Genomic DNA, 16,518 nt, shown 5'->3' on the forward strand with positions numbered 1-16,518 from the left:
AGGTAAGTGACGGAAGTGACGGAAAAAGGTAAGCGACCCATGTTGTAGGTGACGTCAGAAGCCGGAGATTTTGGTGGGAAAAAAGCAAATGGTAGCGTAGAATTTAACAAAGTTTCTTTAAGCTTCAGTATTGCCAAATAAACTAACCGATTGTCATATAACTAACAACATCTGTCCTATCATCTCTAACACCCTGGAAGACAACGAGGAGAGTTTAGACGCTCTCCAAGATTACATCGACCGGTGCTTCCAAGATTTAGTAATGAAGAAGGCCTAGAGGGCGTCTTCCCCGGCCAAAGTTGAGACGCCGTCATCTAAAAGATGTTGCCCGGCAGACTCCCCCGGCACAACATCGCCTGCCGGCAAAGACACCGTAGACATCCTGGAGTCAATCGATAAGCGATTGTCCAGTTTTGATGCGAGGCTGTCCCTGGTGGAGATCTTACACCGGAAATTTAAATCTCTAAAAGAATCCCTGGAGTTCAGCCAGCAGCAGGTGGAAACACTTGTATTAGAATTGCTACTGCTCACACTGTCTAGCAAATACACCGGACAATTACATCCACGCTCTTCGGTTCTGTCCACCAGTTCAGAAGTTTTGGCGCGAGATATGTGAAGACTTATCAAAGTGTCTGAAATGTAACATTCCAGCCTCCCCTTTAGTATGCTCGCTGGGCAACTTGGATGAGGTCACTGCAGAAATAAACACAGCCCACATTGTTTTTACGGCCCTATGCATTGCCAAGAAAATGGTCCTCATTAACTGGAAAAATAAAAATAATCTTAATTCTAACCAATATAAAAACCATCTAATAGATCACATTAGTCTTGATACAGCCTCTGCCATCACATTTGATCAATCCCTTGGGCTCCTTTGATCGGCTTCATCACCTAGTGGGGGTGGGGGGTCATGGTCTGGTCCTGCCTTCGCTATTGTGGTTGATATGGGGGTAGGGACGGCCTTAGGGCGTCTGGAGAGTCCCTAGGGACGTTTTCTCTGGAGGGCCTAACCCGGGGGATGTGGCCATGACCTGGTTAGGGGCTCTGGTGGCTCTTAGATGGTGTTTTCCTTGTGGCTGCGTACAGCGGAGATGGGGGAGGGTCTGTGCTGGCGGACGTTGGTTACTGGCCTGGTAGCCTGGCTGCCCCTGGGTGGGTCCAGGACGGGCGTGGAGGCTTGGGGGTCTGGGGGTGCGCCGCCCCCGGTCTGGGGTGCTGGCTGGGCCTTGGGGGCTTGGGTCCTGGTTGTTGTGTCGCCGGGGCTGTGGGCGGGTGGGTGCAGGGGGGCTCAGCCCCAGTGCAGGGGACCTCCGGTGCATCGGCCCAACTAGGGGGCTCTCTAACTGGTGGGGAGGCTGTTATATCTTTGCAGGTGGTCTCCTCTCTACAGGAGCTCACTCTGCAGGTGGGGGAGAGATATAGGAGAGGTAGAGAATGAACTCAACCTGGGTGTCTATTGTCTTGTGTAGTTTGGGAGATGATTGGATGATGGGGTGGGTGCAGTTTTCTCTGGGGTGGGCTGCCCTGGACTCTGTGGGGCTGGGCGGTGCTGCTGCTGCGGGCCCCGGTCCGGATGGGCCTGGGCCCCCTTGCCCTGGTGGGTTCCAGAGTGTGGGGGTGCCTACTGGGGTCAGCGGGGGAGCTGGCCCCAGGGAGGGGCCGCTTGCTCAATCTATTGACCTGGTTTTCCTGGGATCCAGGCCTGAAGGGTGGTTCTTCCCACCGTGACACCTGAGGCATAATCACACACACCTGCTGCTGATCAGCCTCATCTTGGGAGCTACTCAACAGAGTGGCTGTTGTGCTCCAGTCAACGCTGGATCGTTGTGATAAAATTCTTCAGTTTCGCAGTTAACTGTATGTTTGAGAGTTTACCGCCAGTATGGAAGTTACTCTGTGGTTTCCAGGAGAGTTGCGGAAACGAGAAGATGAAGCGAGCACATTGTATATAGCCACCAAGAGAGTGGAAACACGGACCACGAACACTGGGAGAAGATACCACACGGGAATCAGGAATAGACACTCACCAGGAGCACACACAGGGATTTATCTGTATCTTGTTATCACTTCACTGTAAACACTGTAAAATGTTTACAGAGTCCACAGTGTTTACTGTAAACACTGTGTTCTATATCGAGAGTCCTGTGTTGGGGTCCTGACTACACAGCTGACAGTTTTACTTACAGAATTTTCAAGAATGGGTCACTGGGTCAAACCAGCAACTTTAAAGGCCGGCTTTTAGGCCAATGACCTCTGACTAAAATAATTATAGAGAAATACCTGTTTTTCAGGCATTTCTCGTTTGTGTGTAATCCACACATCCAGGAACAAACATACACCATTTCTTTGCTCACACCTGTGAAGATGCCTACATCTGGTCTCCAGGGTGACCCACCTCATCTCAACAGGATGTAGGCATTAACACACAGTAGGGGCCTGTCTCAATATGCGTACTTGTACGTACTTGCATTCTCGTGTACTCGTGATACGTCATCAGTCGGAGACCAAGTACTGTTCCAATTCAAAGTACGCATCAAGCTGAGAACGCGAAAAATTCCCAGACGTGTACTCGCTCCGCCGGTTTTATCAAGCATGCATCGGTGGTGACTTGTGTGTACTTAGTACAGCTAAATATCACAGACTGCATTTTGTCCAAAACCCAAACGTGGCAATGGCGGAGGAGCGCCGTTAAAAACCTTTAAATATTACTCTTTCTGGGTCACAAAATAAACTTTTATGTTATTTTCAAGCGAGAATGTAGCTGTGTAAGCTTCAAATATCTGCTCGATTTATCAAGATATCATATATTTCCAAATGTGCTCTGACGTTTTCAGAGACGTCTGTTACCCACCAGCTCCATAGCAGACCGCGAGGTCGAGGATCGCTAGAGCCAACGAGACCAGCGGACTCCCGGCACATCGTTTTCAACCCCCTGTGGTCTTTCACTACTCAGGTTAAACATGATATATAAGTCACTTAGATCACTTCTAAATGTTAATATTTGGTTTATTTCAGTGTATTTCATAACATATTAATCACAGTTAAATTAAGAGGGGATGGCAGTAAAAGTTCCGGACCTGTGACATCATCAAGTACGCTGGTGTTCCAATTGTACAAATCGCGTACTTGAGAATTGAGTAAGGGCCTAGGTGTCTTTTCTGCATGCTCCTCAGCAGCTCTTGTTAACAAGCAGTCGGTTTCTGATTCCACCCGTTCTCCATTTATAATGAGAGTGGAGTTTCATGGTTCGTGGGAGTGCCTGGGAGGTTTTCCACCTGTGGCAACTTGTCCTCCCCTTTTTATGTAGGACCTCCAGCACCTCACCTGCACTTCATAAACCTGTGCAACCTGCTTCCCCTCGCCTGTTCGCTAAGCTCTCCACGGCGAGGTGTTTGCTTGCACGGTTCATACTCACCTCAATATCTGTTTCTTCTCCCTGCCTGCTTGCCTGTTTGCCTGCCCTCCGGCCTTCCATTAGACCTCGGACTCTCTGGAAATTCCCACAGACCTCCCCTTCTCAGAGCTTGCAAACCTGGACCTGCAAATTAAGGAAAATCACTCACCAGCAAACATCTCTCACCTCCTGCCTCCCGTTCCTCTGTCTCTCACCATGACCATTTTAGTAACCCAGTTTTCTGGGACTATTCCCCATGGCAATTACTAACCTAAATCTCAAACTGTTAAACATTTTCTGTTATCAAAATAAACTTTCTTGTAAAGAGTTATTTTATGTGTTTTGGTGTCTGCATTTAGGTCCATTCCTTGAGTGAACCTTCAGTTCATGACAGGGAGTGGACCTGTCTGTGCTGTCTGAAGTCTATGAAAACTTCTTTTAAGGATGCCCAACCAACACAAACCTGATATTTGTCTGAAAAAAATAAAAGATTTCATTGTGGTGTGAGAAAGGGCTAAAAAATCTAGAACATGTTATACAAGATGGAAGGTTTATTTCATTTGAAGAACTTGTATCAACATATTGAATCAGCAACAATAAATTTCTTGAATACCTGCAACTGAAATCCATCATTCCATCATAACATCCATAAATTCAATTCTAGTCAAATGAAGCTTATGTGTAAGATCAATACGGAAGATCTATGGCCTCACATTTGTCCGCTCTTAGGTGGTGCTCTTAGTACTTCCAAACAGCAGGCCACCTGACCTTCTGGGTGTTTGAAGAGAGCAAGGTTAGGGAAACCTGGTCGGTGCAGCCGTTTTGTGAAGGGCAGTTGGTGGAGAGGCGGAGGGGCTGAGCAGAGCTGGTGTCAAAGCTGTGATGGACCAGTCCTGTCTGTCTGCAGTCTTTGTCACTGGCAGCGCACGCGTCTAGGAGGCACCTTAACCAGTGATGCTGGTCAGTGGTGAGACCTGCATTGCTGTGTTGCCATATGTCATGGACAGCTTGGGTTATTTCAGTCGAAGGAGGGTTATCAGACCCGGATGTTGGGGCTGACGTGAGCAGTGGTGGCAGCTGCCTGGTGACTGGCTTGTCTGTCCTTTTTCTTCCTCTAGCCACACTTGAGAGACAAATTCTCTGTGCCTAGGGTTATGACTGGCTTCAATGTGTCAACACAGGCCCTCCAGCAGGTCTGTGTTTACCAGAGATTGCAAGGCTGGTCATCAATACAGCTGTGCAGATAGAGCCCTTTGACGTGACAGAGTTGGCTAACTAGGGTGCATTGTTCTTGGAGGGGGGCAGGCAGCTGGAGTGGTGGCCACCTGACTCGACAACTCCACTGTTGTTTCCCTGTGGCTGAGTGGCTCTGGTCTTCACGGTTGGTGTTGGGCACTCATGTGGCCAGGCTCATCACACTGATAGTGACGGTTTACTGGTCGATGAGGAAGTCTTTAGAATGATGGAGGTCGAGGCTGGCAGACTTCAGCTATACAAATACAGGCCACAGGCCAGGCCAGTTTGTGAGGAGTCACCAACTAAGGAGATACAGTACCCTGACACTTACTCTCATCAGGTCTCTTTAACAAGAACAATTTAAAGTGCGTTATTCTGCTCCTTGTTTGTGAAACACTGCTCTACTTTGAAGACCGCTGAAGTCAAATGCACTGAAGTAAAAAACTGCAAAGGTTTAAGAGGCCACTGGATTTATAGCTAAATAACAAATGTTTAAACACAGTTTTAGACTTTTATTAACAAATGAATCAACCTACAACACTGATCATTATTTAGCTTAAATGCTGCACATGGCACACAGCAGCACAGGACATGATGGATGATGGATATATTGTTTAGATTTACATTCTAATTTTAATCACTTCAAGGTAACAGTATTAAAAATTGCTTATCACTGTACAAAAAAGTGAAGACAAAAAATCTGAAGAGGAAGAAGGTACTTACATTTAACAACAATCATGACATTATTCACTGGATTATTGTTTACAGTGTTTTATTTGATAAATTTGATTTTTTGATAAACATATACAAAAACATTATTCAAATATGAGGCTTATTATGCATCCTATACTATAACTGGAAAATTGTTTTTTATTACAAAAATCACTTTTATTTTTTAAATACAGGATGAAATGACACTTTAAATAATCTTGTTGGATTCTCAAGTGTTCATGTTGCAGCAGTGGTCAAGCAAATGATACATGATGGACAAGGATTTAATAACTGACTAAATCATGACAAACTTACAATTTTAGTTATAAGACATCTTACACATACTATGTCTGATGAGCCTAGGAGTTCAAGTATTGTTCAATTTTTAAGGGCCTGCAATCAAATACTGTTTACAGGGGCCTACACTGCACATCATCTTATTGGCAGTTACAGTTTTCACTACATTCGATACTGCCCCATGTTCACTATTCTTGGACCTTTTTTTTTCATCTTAAGGAAGAAAACAGAAACACAAATCATCCCTACTACTGCAACAATCATGTGGTGTAAAGTCCAGTCTCAGCATCATTGGTGGAGGGATCCAGACCAAGGAATTTCACGCTGTTAATGTTGACTGGTGGTGCAGCTGTTGGTGCAGAGAGACAGTGAAAACAATACTGTCATATTGTTTGTGAACATTTGCAGATAGTAACTTTAAATCCAACCTTTATTTTAACTGTTGCATGGCTTAGGAAATAGAGGGTTCATGAGAGAGTACTAACTAACCTGCTGAAAAGATATTTATTTGAACATTTAATTTAAAGGTCTATCATTCAAAGTAGGAATCTGAGCAAATCTTTTATCACTTTACCTTCAGACTATGGGTTCAGGCACTCATGTCCTGATTCAGGGTCGGGGAATCCGTTGCACTTAATCATTTTGGTGTAGAAGTTAACAGAGCTCTTAGGCACTCGAGGAAGATTAGGGTCTGTGCGATTAACGTAGAACAGACCAAATCTCTCTGAGAAGCCAGCAGTCCACTCTAGGTTGTCCATAAGTGACCATGCTGTGTAACCACGCACATCCACACCATCAAGCAAGTAAGCTGTGAAAAGAAAATAAGTACCTTCATATTCTTAAAATTCTTCTTTCTTTTAGAGAATGAGCAGAACAATTTTTAAGCATCCATATTACACACAAAACATTATTTTCCTCTCCAGGACACTTGTGGCTTTAGATTTCATATAAGGGGAAGCTTTGATACCTTTCAACACCTCGTTGATGTATTGGTCATAGTAGTAAATCCTGTGAACATCATTTAGATCAACAGTCCCCCGCTCTGAAACTCCATTCTCAGTGATTACAATTGGTGGATTTCCATATTCATTCTTAATGAAGTTCAGCAATCTGCGGATACCAAATGGTGCGATCTTCAGCCAGGAGGAGCCTGTATCCAGCCAGGTACGATCAGAAACTCCCATGGCACCCCTGCAGGGGACAAAGTTAAGAGAAGTACAGAATAAAAAAATGAAGCTGTTCAGAAGAAGTAGTCCCAGCAGACATTTATTTTTCAAATGTTAACTTCTTACTTATCTGCCTCAATGCTTTGAGCATCTCCGTGGTCCACAGGGAATGCCAGCACAGATGTGTAATGGTTTAGTCCAAAGAAGTCATGAGTGCCCTTAATTCTCTTAATCTCCTCTGGAGTGAACTCAGGCAACCTGGAGAAATTGAAGTAAAACCAGACTTACTAATTTTAGTAGACTTAAAGTTAAATTATTCTACTATAAAGTTGTTTAGAAAATCGAATACAAAATTTTAAATATTTAATAACAGCGTTTTGATGGATGCTCAATCATCCAGATAAGGAAATCCCAAAAAGTTGATTCTGTTCATATGGAAGTAGTGTTTTCAGTAGGAGAAATGTTTTGTGAACAGAATTAGCTTTTTGTGATTTAATAATAGCCTTTGTAATACCGAGACTGTGGTAGACCAGCAGCTAGACTTCGGTCTCTTATTCTTGTCTTCATAATTTCACTGTAGTCACCATTAAATATGGGATGGGCAAACCAGCCAAGGTAGAACTGCACAGAGAGAAACATAATAGTCATTTGAAACTAACTGCTGTCAATTTTTCTTTTGTCACATCTGAGAAGAAATGGCATACCTCCACCACACGTCTTGCAGCGTCATAGTCCTCCTGCCTATAAGGATTTCTGGGTTCAGACCAGTCAGAGTTGACAGTGATGGAGATTATGCCGTTCTGTTTGGCCCTGTACTTGTCATTGTAGAGATGCCAGGCCTCGGCATGAGCTTTAATCAGGTTGTGACCAACAATGTAGGGCAGAGTGTCTGGTCCTGAACTGATTCCTGGTGAGAAAAAAAAACCAGAGCATATAGGCAGCAAATGTGTCATGTTTGTTTGCTTTTTTTCACTACGGTTTAGAAATTTGAAGAACTGCTATAAAGATTACAGCTTGTTTCAAAACAGTCAGAAATTTACCTGGACAACAATTTAACATTTTTTCTTTAACACTATATTACTCTGTAGCACTTATAGAACTTGGTTAATACCAGTGTAGTATTAGATGCAAAGCATTACTTAAACCAGGGGTGTCGAACTCCAGGCCTCAAGAGCCCGTGTCCTGCAGGTTTTCGATGTGTCCTTGATCTAACCCAGGTGATTTAAATGGCTAAATGACTTCCTCAACATGTCTTGAAGTTCTCCAGAGGCCTGGTAACGAACTAATCATTTGTTTCCGGTGTGTTCCAGAGTGATATCTAAAACCTGCAGGACACCGGCCCTTGAGACCTGGCGTCAGAGATTCCTGACTTAAACCATACCTGGGGCAAAGCTTCCAAAGCCATATCCATGGTTGGCTGTCATGATTGGTTCATTAAAGGTGATCCAAATTTTCACCTTGTCACCAAGACGGTCAAACATGAGGTCAGCATAGTCCCTGAAAAGCTTAATAAAGTTCTCATTCAAAAAGCCTCCATAATCCTCTATAGCTTGTGGCAGGTCCCAGTGGTACAGAGTAACCTGAAGGGAAAAGGAAAAGAAAGGAAAGGAAAATGACTGTCTTACTAAATCTAATACATTTACATGTATCTTTTCTGGCACACAGGGAAATTAATACAATTATTCATACCTGTGGCTGGATATTTGCAGCATGCAGTGCGTCCAAAAGTCTTTGGTAGTACTTGATTCCAGCCTCGTTAATGTTATTAATGGTGCCATCAGGAAGGACTCTTGACCAGGATAAGGAGAAACGATAATGGCTGACTTTCAGCTGCTTTAATATCGCAACATCCTCTTCTATTTTATTGTAACTGTCACAGGCTATGTCCCCATTGTCATCATTTAACATTTTGGAAGGACTGTGAGCGAACTTGTCCCAGATGCTTAGACCTTTTCCATCTGCCCTCCATCCTCCTTCAATCTGGACACAATAAATGCAAAACAAAAATTTAAAGAGATGAAAACAAGGCAAGCAAGACAGTATTGAGTAAAAGTAAAATTGCAGTAAAAGTATAAGTTACTTGGTATGATGCTGAAGCAGAACTCCACATGAAATCCTCTCGGAAGTGACCATAAAGCATCTTCTCATCATCTGGCAAGGGGAAACCATTATTCTTTATGATGTTGTAATAGTAATGAGCTGAGTACTTTGGTGTTCTTGGACGGTCTGGGTTTGTGAAGTCCACGTGGTGCAGCCCAAATAGAAATTTGTACCCGTGCAGCCACTCAAAAGAATCCATAAAAGCTGTTGCTGTGTATCCTCGCAACCGCACACCATCAAGGTTATTGGCTGTAATGTAACCACAAATGCAAACACATACATACAAAATAAATGAACAACCAGTCATGGCAGTGGTGGAAAATGTTAAATATCTTCTGAAATATTTTTATATCACTGCACCTTTGAGAGCCTCATCGATATAGGTCTTGTAGAACATTACTCTTTCAAAGTCATCCCATTCTACTGCTGCTCCATTCTCAGTAATATAAATCTCTGGATCACCATACTCCTCCTTGATCCAGTTGAGGAGTCTCCTCAAGCCCCAGGCCACAGCTTTTTGGTTAGGAATGGCTGTAGTTGGTGAACTGGGTTCCTCGGATTCTCTCATGTCTCGGTCCCATTCATAGGAGTGAGGCTGAAGTGCAGCTGTAAAGTAGCTCACTACCCTTGTAGTGTAATGATTTACACAGAATACGTCAGCAGTTCCCTTGATGAAGTTCTTTTCTTCTTCAGTAAAGGAAGGAAGTCTTGACTGTGGAAGACTTTGGATTTCACTTTTGTTCCCAACTTGCCACTTCAGTGCATCAGGATAGTCACCATTCTTAAAAATAGGATGTGCAAACCATCCCAGTTGGAACTGCATCGCCCGGTCAGCAGTCACCACTTCACGGACTACGTTGACATCAGCAGGTTCAAACCAATCAGCGTTGAGGGCTATGGAGATTAGACCACCCTGCAACTGACGATATTTGTCATCATATGTATGGTAGGCCTTGGCATGGGCTTTAATGAGGTTGTGTGCAACTATGTATGGTCTATATCCTGGGTCCACAACATTTGGTGGCATATTTCCAAGTCCATATCCAGACCATGCAATTGTCTGAGGCTGGTTAATGGTTATCCAGAATTTCACTCTGTCACCAAAAGTAGCAAAGCAGAAGTCGCAATAGTCATTAAAAATGTCTATCATCTCTGCACTTTCCCAGCCATTGACCTTTTGCAAAGCTTCAGGAAGGTCCCAGTGGTACAGTGTTACCATGGGTTCGATATTGTACGCTATAAGACCATCAATGAGTCTGTTGTAGTAGTCAACACCTTTCTGGTTGAGGGACTTACGTGTGCCATCAGGAAAGATCCTGGACCAGGACAAAGAGAATCTGTATGACTTCACCCTCAGAGCCCGCAGCATGTAGAGATCTTCATTAAGTCTGTTGTAACTGTCACAGGCTACATTGCCGTTTGCATTATCAGGAATAGTGTTAGTTGTCTGAGTGAATGTATCCCATATACTAGGACCTTTGCCATCAGCATTCCAGCCACCTTCAATTTGGTAGGCCGACGAAGAAATTCCCCAACTGAAGCCTTCAGGAAAAGTGCCATAATGGTACATTTGTCTATCAAAGTTTGACTGTGAAGAGGATTTCTCCCAAACTACCTTTGCCTGAGATGGAACTTCTGAGGGTGGTAAAGCAGCTAAACGTCGAGTTAATGGCCTTTCTGCAGCTTTAAACTTCTTACTTTTTTGTGAACTGAAACCGTTTTGCTCGATAATCTCAGCGTACAAATATGCAGATTGCTTTGGGGTCCTTGGTCTGGATCCCACTTCAAAGTTGACATAGTGAAGACCAAATCTTTGACTGTAGCCTTGGTTTGCCTCAAATCCATCCATGAGTGACTGCACCGTGAATCGCTGCACATCCACTCCATCTGTGAGTGTTGCTACAAAATGAACAAACAAAAACAAAATTAATATTTGAATTATTTTAACTCTCTCTCTAAAAAAAATGTGCCTTCAAATTGGGGAAATCTCCAACACTAACCTTTCAGGGCCTCATTGATGTAACTTCTCATGTAGTCCATTCTGCTGGTGTCAGTGAGACTGTCAACACTGTAATCTGTTGGCATCCCATTTCCTGTTATGTATACAGGCAATTTGTTAACATTCAGGTATTCTGTTGCAATGTAGTTCAGGAGCCTTCTAAGTCCCCAAGGAACAGGATAGATCCAGTCAGAAGCTGTGGAACTCCATGTGGGGTCCACAGTTGCATGGAAGTCACCCACACCGTCAGGACCAGGGGTGCACCCACCATCACTGTTGCTGACCAGCCGAGAAGTATAGTGATTTAAACCAAAAAAGTCAGCAGTACCAAGTATCCTCTTGCTCTCTGTGGGAGTGAAAACTGGGAGCTTTGCTGGTACAGAGTCAGGGCATGCTGTTTTCTTCTGTTCCACCTGATCTTTGAGTATTGCAGGATAATCTCCGTCTACAAATATGGGATGTGCAAACCAGCCCAGCATAAACTGCAGGTAACGGTCTGCAGCTGCTACGTCTTCAGGTTTAGCAGGGTCACTGGGCTCAGCCCAGTCAGAGTTCAAGGCAATGCCCACTTTTCCTCCTTGTGTTTTCCTGTAATTGTCATTATAGACATGCCAGGCCTCGGCATGGGACTTGAGAATATTGTGAGTGACCTGATAATGCAAAATCAAATGTTAAGTACATTAGTGCAATAATTACACTTGTAATAAACTGATTAATTGTAGTATTCTAATAACATCACTGTCACCTGATAGGAAGATTCCACATAGTCCTTTACTCCTGGGGCATGCACACCAGTACCATACCCGACATGGCTCACTACCCAGGGACTATTGAATGTGTTCCAGATCTTGACTCTGTCTCCAAACCTGGAGAAGCAGAAATCTGCATAGTCTTTGAAGGCCTCTACAATGGAGGCATTGGTCCATCCACCATAATTCTGGAGTGCTTGAGGCAGATCCCAGTGGTACAGAGTGACAATGGGTTGTATGCCAGATGCAACGAGAGCATTTATCAGCTGGTCATAGTATTGAGCTCCTTTTTCTGATTGGCTCTGTCGGTACCCTGTGGGGAAAATACGGGCCCAAGAGATGGAAAACTGGTAGGTGTCGACCTGAAGACCTCGCAGAAGGTAGACATCATAATCTACCTTACGGTAACTGTCGCAAGCTAGGTCAGCTGTCTGATTTGCAAAGGCCAAGCCCTCATGACCAAACCGGTCCCAAATAGTCTCTCCTTTCCCACCTTCTGACCAGCCACCTTCAGTCTTAAAGGATACGCTGGAGGTGGCCCACTGGAAGCCAGAGGGGAATGATTCCTGAAGGAAAAGATCTCGTTCTGCTGTAGTCTGGGACTTAAATTTATCCCACACAGTCTGATAACTGTTTCTTAACCCTGTCATCCTGGTGTGGTGTGAAATGCCATGACTTTTGGAAAGAGAGAGACATGAAAAATATAAGCAAATCTTTAATCAAATAAGAAAAAAAAAGATAACAGAATTCCAGTACATATAAATCAGAAAATGAACTCTTACTTGACAAGAGCATCTTCCGTGTCCAGTTTGCCTAACATGTCCTTCATGTCACATCCCATAATATTCAGGCCATTGTCCATCAAGACTGTGTTGTGTTCAAGAAATATGAATTGTTTTAAGTTCAGTTCTGATATAGTTCTGATATATGTTATTGTAACAATATGTATTCACTATTACTGAAAAACATCATAAGTGTGTGCTAAGTCTATGGGTGCCTTATATAACATCACTGGCCCATAACAAGAAGATTTCATGACATGATAACACTCCCAAGATTTAGAACTTTATCTTAATGTATTCTGTTTGGTTAATAACACCAGAGGATTTGCCCAGATTTTGTGGCCTTTGGTTTTTCTTTATTCTGCCATCCCGTAATATCTTCAGATAGCTGTTTTTTGAAAAGGATGTACACTGTACACAATAATAAGTGGTATTATAGTCACAGAAACATTTAACTGGTGTATTAGGCACCATGAGTACGTATTTCACAACACGAATCTCTACTACAACAGCTACCGGAAAGTAGTATTACATATACAGCTGCACATTCATAAAATTAGGTATTGTTCTCGTTTCTGTTATGGGAAATGATTATTAATATCTTAAATTTGGAAAGTCAAAAAGCTGTCATGACATTTACCATTTAGGAAATCTCCAAGAAGCTGGTAATCATTGGGAGAACAATCATGAGCGCTCATCTCGTAAATCAGGATAGGCAAGTTCCCGCTCAAAATCTACAACATAAAATGAAACATATGCAGCTTTGCTGTATCAGCAAAATGTTAAATGCAACGTATAAAAAAACATCTTATAATGCTTATTGTACCTGTAAGTTCCTCAGTTCATTTTCAAACTCTGAAGAGATGGCACAGTTGTAGTCAATGTGCACTGACAAGAAGTCCATCTGTTCCAAGCAGGAGATACACAACATCAGGTTGTCACATCATTCTGAGATGGGACTTTTTTGAACCGTTGCGTCATCATTTTTTAGAAATCTTAAGGTAATTAAAGTGACTTATTCTTTGTTTTCATTGGCATCATTTAAATAAATTGAATGTCATGGTTCAGGGTCAGTATGACCCAGCATTTTGAGTTTCTTGTGTTTTGGTAATATTTTGTAGTATGGTTTATGTTCTGATTCACTGATAGTCTTATATGCTGTTTTGAGTCCTGTATTCCCTGTTTAACTCCTTGTTTGGATTCTCTCTTGAGTCTTGTTTATTTGTTAGGTTCTCTGTGTATTTTATATTTCCTAGCCCAGTATTATTATACTCTTGACTTAGTCTGTATTTGTAGTCTTGGTCTTGCCTCTGTTAGGTCTGTTGTGTTTCCACGTCATAGTGTTTAGTCTGCGTCTTTGTGAACTGTCTCATGTTTCCTGTTTTACTTTGACAGTCCCTTGTCTCTTGTCAGTGTTTCTACTTTTGCTTCCCCTTGGTCGCGCCATGTTTGCTGACAAGACACAGCTGTGCTCTCCTCCTGTGTCTCATTCCTTCGTTATCCTTCAGTGTATTTAAGCCCCGTGTTTCTCTGTCAGTGTTGCGTTGTACTGTCACCGTGCTGTGTGGTTTTCTTGGTTTCTTAGTTTTTAGATTCAAGTGTGTCCAGTTTATTTCTAGTTTTCTAGTTTGAGGTTTTGGTTTGTTTTTTGTGACGTTTACTTTTTATGGAAGGTCTCCCTGATATAAACGCTGCCGCTTTAAGTTCAATCTGAAATATGAGTCCTGAAATTGGGTCCTATATCCTGCCTACCACACAGCACTCAACATGACATAAAAAACCAAATCAATCTTATTCTAAACAAACAAAAAAACAAACAAACAAACAAAAAATATATAATTATATGACCAATCCATATAAAATCCATATAACAACAGTCAGTAGTTCCAGATTATGAGAAAATGATTAAAATTTCCTTTGGGAATGATTAACCTCAGGTACGTTAGTGCTGCTGTTCTTGTCACTAGAGTGTGTGGAGTAAAGAGTTGTTGAATGCCTTCAACAAAACCAAAATAAAAAGAATAAAATATTAAAAAATTGGATCAAATAATTATTTAAATGGCTTGAAATAATTTTATAACAAGGGAACAATCCTCTACAAGACGCAACCCCCCGCAAAAACAGCCAGTTAACGTGCAATTTATGCACGTTACTTGGAATGGAAATAAAGTTTTGTCATGAGACAAATGTAAGATTTCATTGTTTGGCCACAGTAAAAATCGCCTGTGTGATACATGCAAACCTTTTAATGTGGACTGATTCATTTACAGACTTTAAGTTATCAATGAGTGGTAAACATCATGTAAGCGAACATCTGTGGGGACGTTCACTGGAATATTCATCCTAAGCAGATAAGCAAATTCCTTAAAAAGCTGAATTTGAGGTTTGTAATATTTTGGAGAGATTTAAAAACAAGCTTTAAATGCAAGAAAATCATTAAAGGGGATATTTGTCAATTCTGAGGCCGTGGAAGAATTTTGTTTCTCATATATTTGGTGAGTAAATAACTGGAGCTTATTGTAAATATAAAATATTTCATTGCCGATTATCAAAATAATATCAACAACCGAAAATATTATTAGGATCCTAAATAAAAATCACGCAAGGAGGTGAAATTCTGACTATACATATATTAGTGTTTAAAAGATATGTATATATAAAAGAAAAGAAAAAACTTACACTTGTTGAAGCTTTAATGTCGGAGAGAGAAGCCACATCTTTAGTTTTCAGTCCAAGTGACAGACGTCTGCCTGCAAATATACAAGCATGAAAGGCACTTTTACTGTTTGGAACTGCTGAACATGTGCTGAAGGATTTTATTAACTTAGTTGGTTATAAAATATGATTTATTTTTACAAGTGATTTCTCAAGACACTTGTCTATAAACAAAACCTTAAGTGAACTCAATCCTCAGAGAAATACAAAAAAGTATTTACTAGAGAAGAATTCTGAAAGCATAAATTTAGTCACGACACTTTTGTCATTAATCGTCATTTTTCCTGTTAATTTGACTCACCTTTGTCAGGAAAGCGCTGATGGTACATCTGGTAAATGTTCTTGTTTAGTTGAAGGAAGTTCTGCAGAAAACTGGGAGCATGTGCAGGCTGCCCGTCATGCCAAACACCATCCAGTGTCAACCATGAGTGTGCAAGTGGTGCAAACTCTTGGAAGGCAAACTCTGCATACTGCTGAAACATCTGTGCCAGCTCCTGGCTCTCCCAGCCTCCATACCTTGATTGCAGAGACTCTGGAACTGTCCATCCATGAAGGATGACCAGAGGCTGAAGACCTGCTTCCAGCAGCTGTTTCAGCAGGGTCTGGTAACATCTAACCACAGCCTGCTGGGGCTGGCTGGGGTGGCCTGTAGGAAGAAGTTGAGCCCATGACAGCAGTACTTTGAAGTGGGTCACCCCTCTGCTCTGCAGGTACTCAAAGTACTGCTTAGAGCCAGGAGGAACGGGATGACTGCAGTCAAAGGCATCATTTATGCTTCTGTCTGAGCTTCTGACCACCTGCTTTGTCAGAGGCCCTGCAAGAAACATGAAGTCCTCTCTTCCATTTACCTCACTGCTCTGACAACTACGGAGACAAAAAATGTACAGACAAAAGACCCACAACAACTTCTTCATTGTGGCTCAAAAACAGAACAACTGATATTTTTTGAATGTAGCCGAGCTATTTAACAGCAATATCTTTCCTTTTTTTTACATTGTTACACAATTATTGTTATTGGCACCTCATCTAGTTATCACAAGTGTTTTATTGTAGCTTTGAGAGATAGGCAGATAGACTCTGGACTCTAGAGATAACACCTTCCCCATCTTCTGTTCTTGAGCTCTGATATACTTTTTATTGCTGTAGAATCATATCTTAGTCATTAATTTTACTACTCCTATCCTAGGTGCTTAATTTTAGTCTTTTAACTCTTTTATTTACTTTTGACTTCTGTTGGTTTGTTTTTATGTTTAACATAGTTAACATTTTACTGTCGAAGTGTTGCAGAGATGTTGAAAGGTTTGTGTTGTTATAATTATTACCACTCTTATTATTGCTATTGTCTGTGAAGCCTTTTTATGTGCAACAA

General features: G+C 42.0%; 1 pseudogene; it reads right to left on the reverse strand.

The window, feature by feature from the left end:
• Positions 1 to 273: 273 nt before the first annotated feature.
• LOC146616616 (lactase/phlorizin hydrolase-like) lies at positions 274 to 16,000 on the reverse strand (annotated as a pseudogene).
• Between the last annotated feature and the right edge of the window lie 518 nt (positions 16,001 to 16,518).

This window comes from Diplotaxodon limnothrissa, linkage group LG16, assembly GCF_057381915.1.
Source record: "Diplotaxodon limnothrissa isolate DT_005_m linkage group LG16, D_limnothrissa_male_GT1.1, whole genome shotgun sequence".
NCBI classification, from domain to species: Eukaryota; Metazoa; Chordata; class Actinopteri; order Cichliformes; family Cichlidae; genus Diplotaxodon; species Diplotaxodon limnothrissa.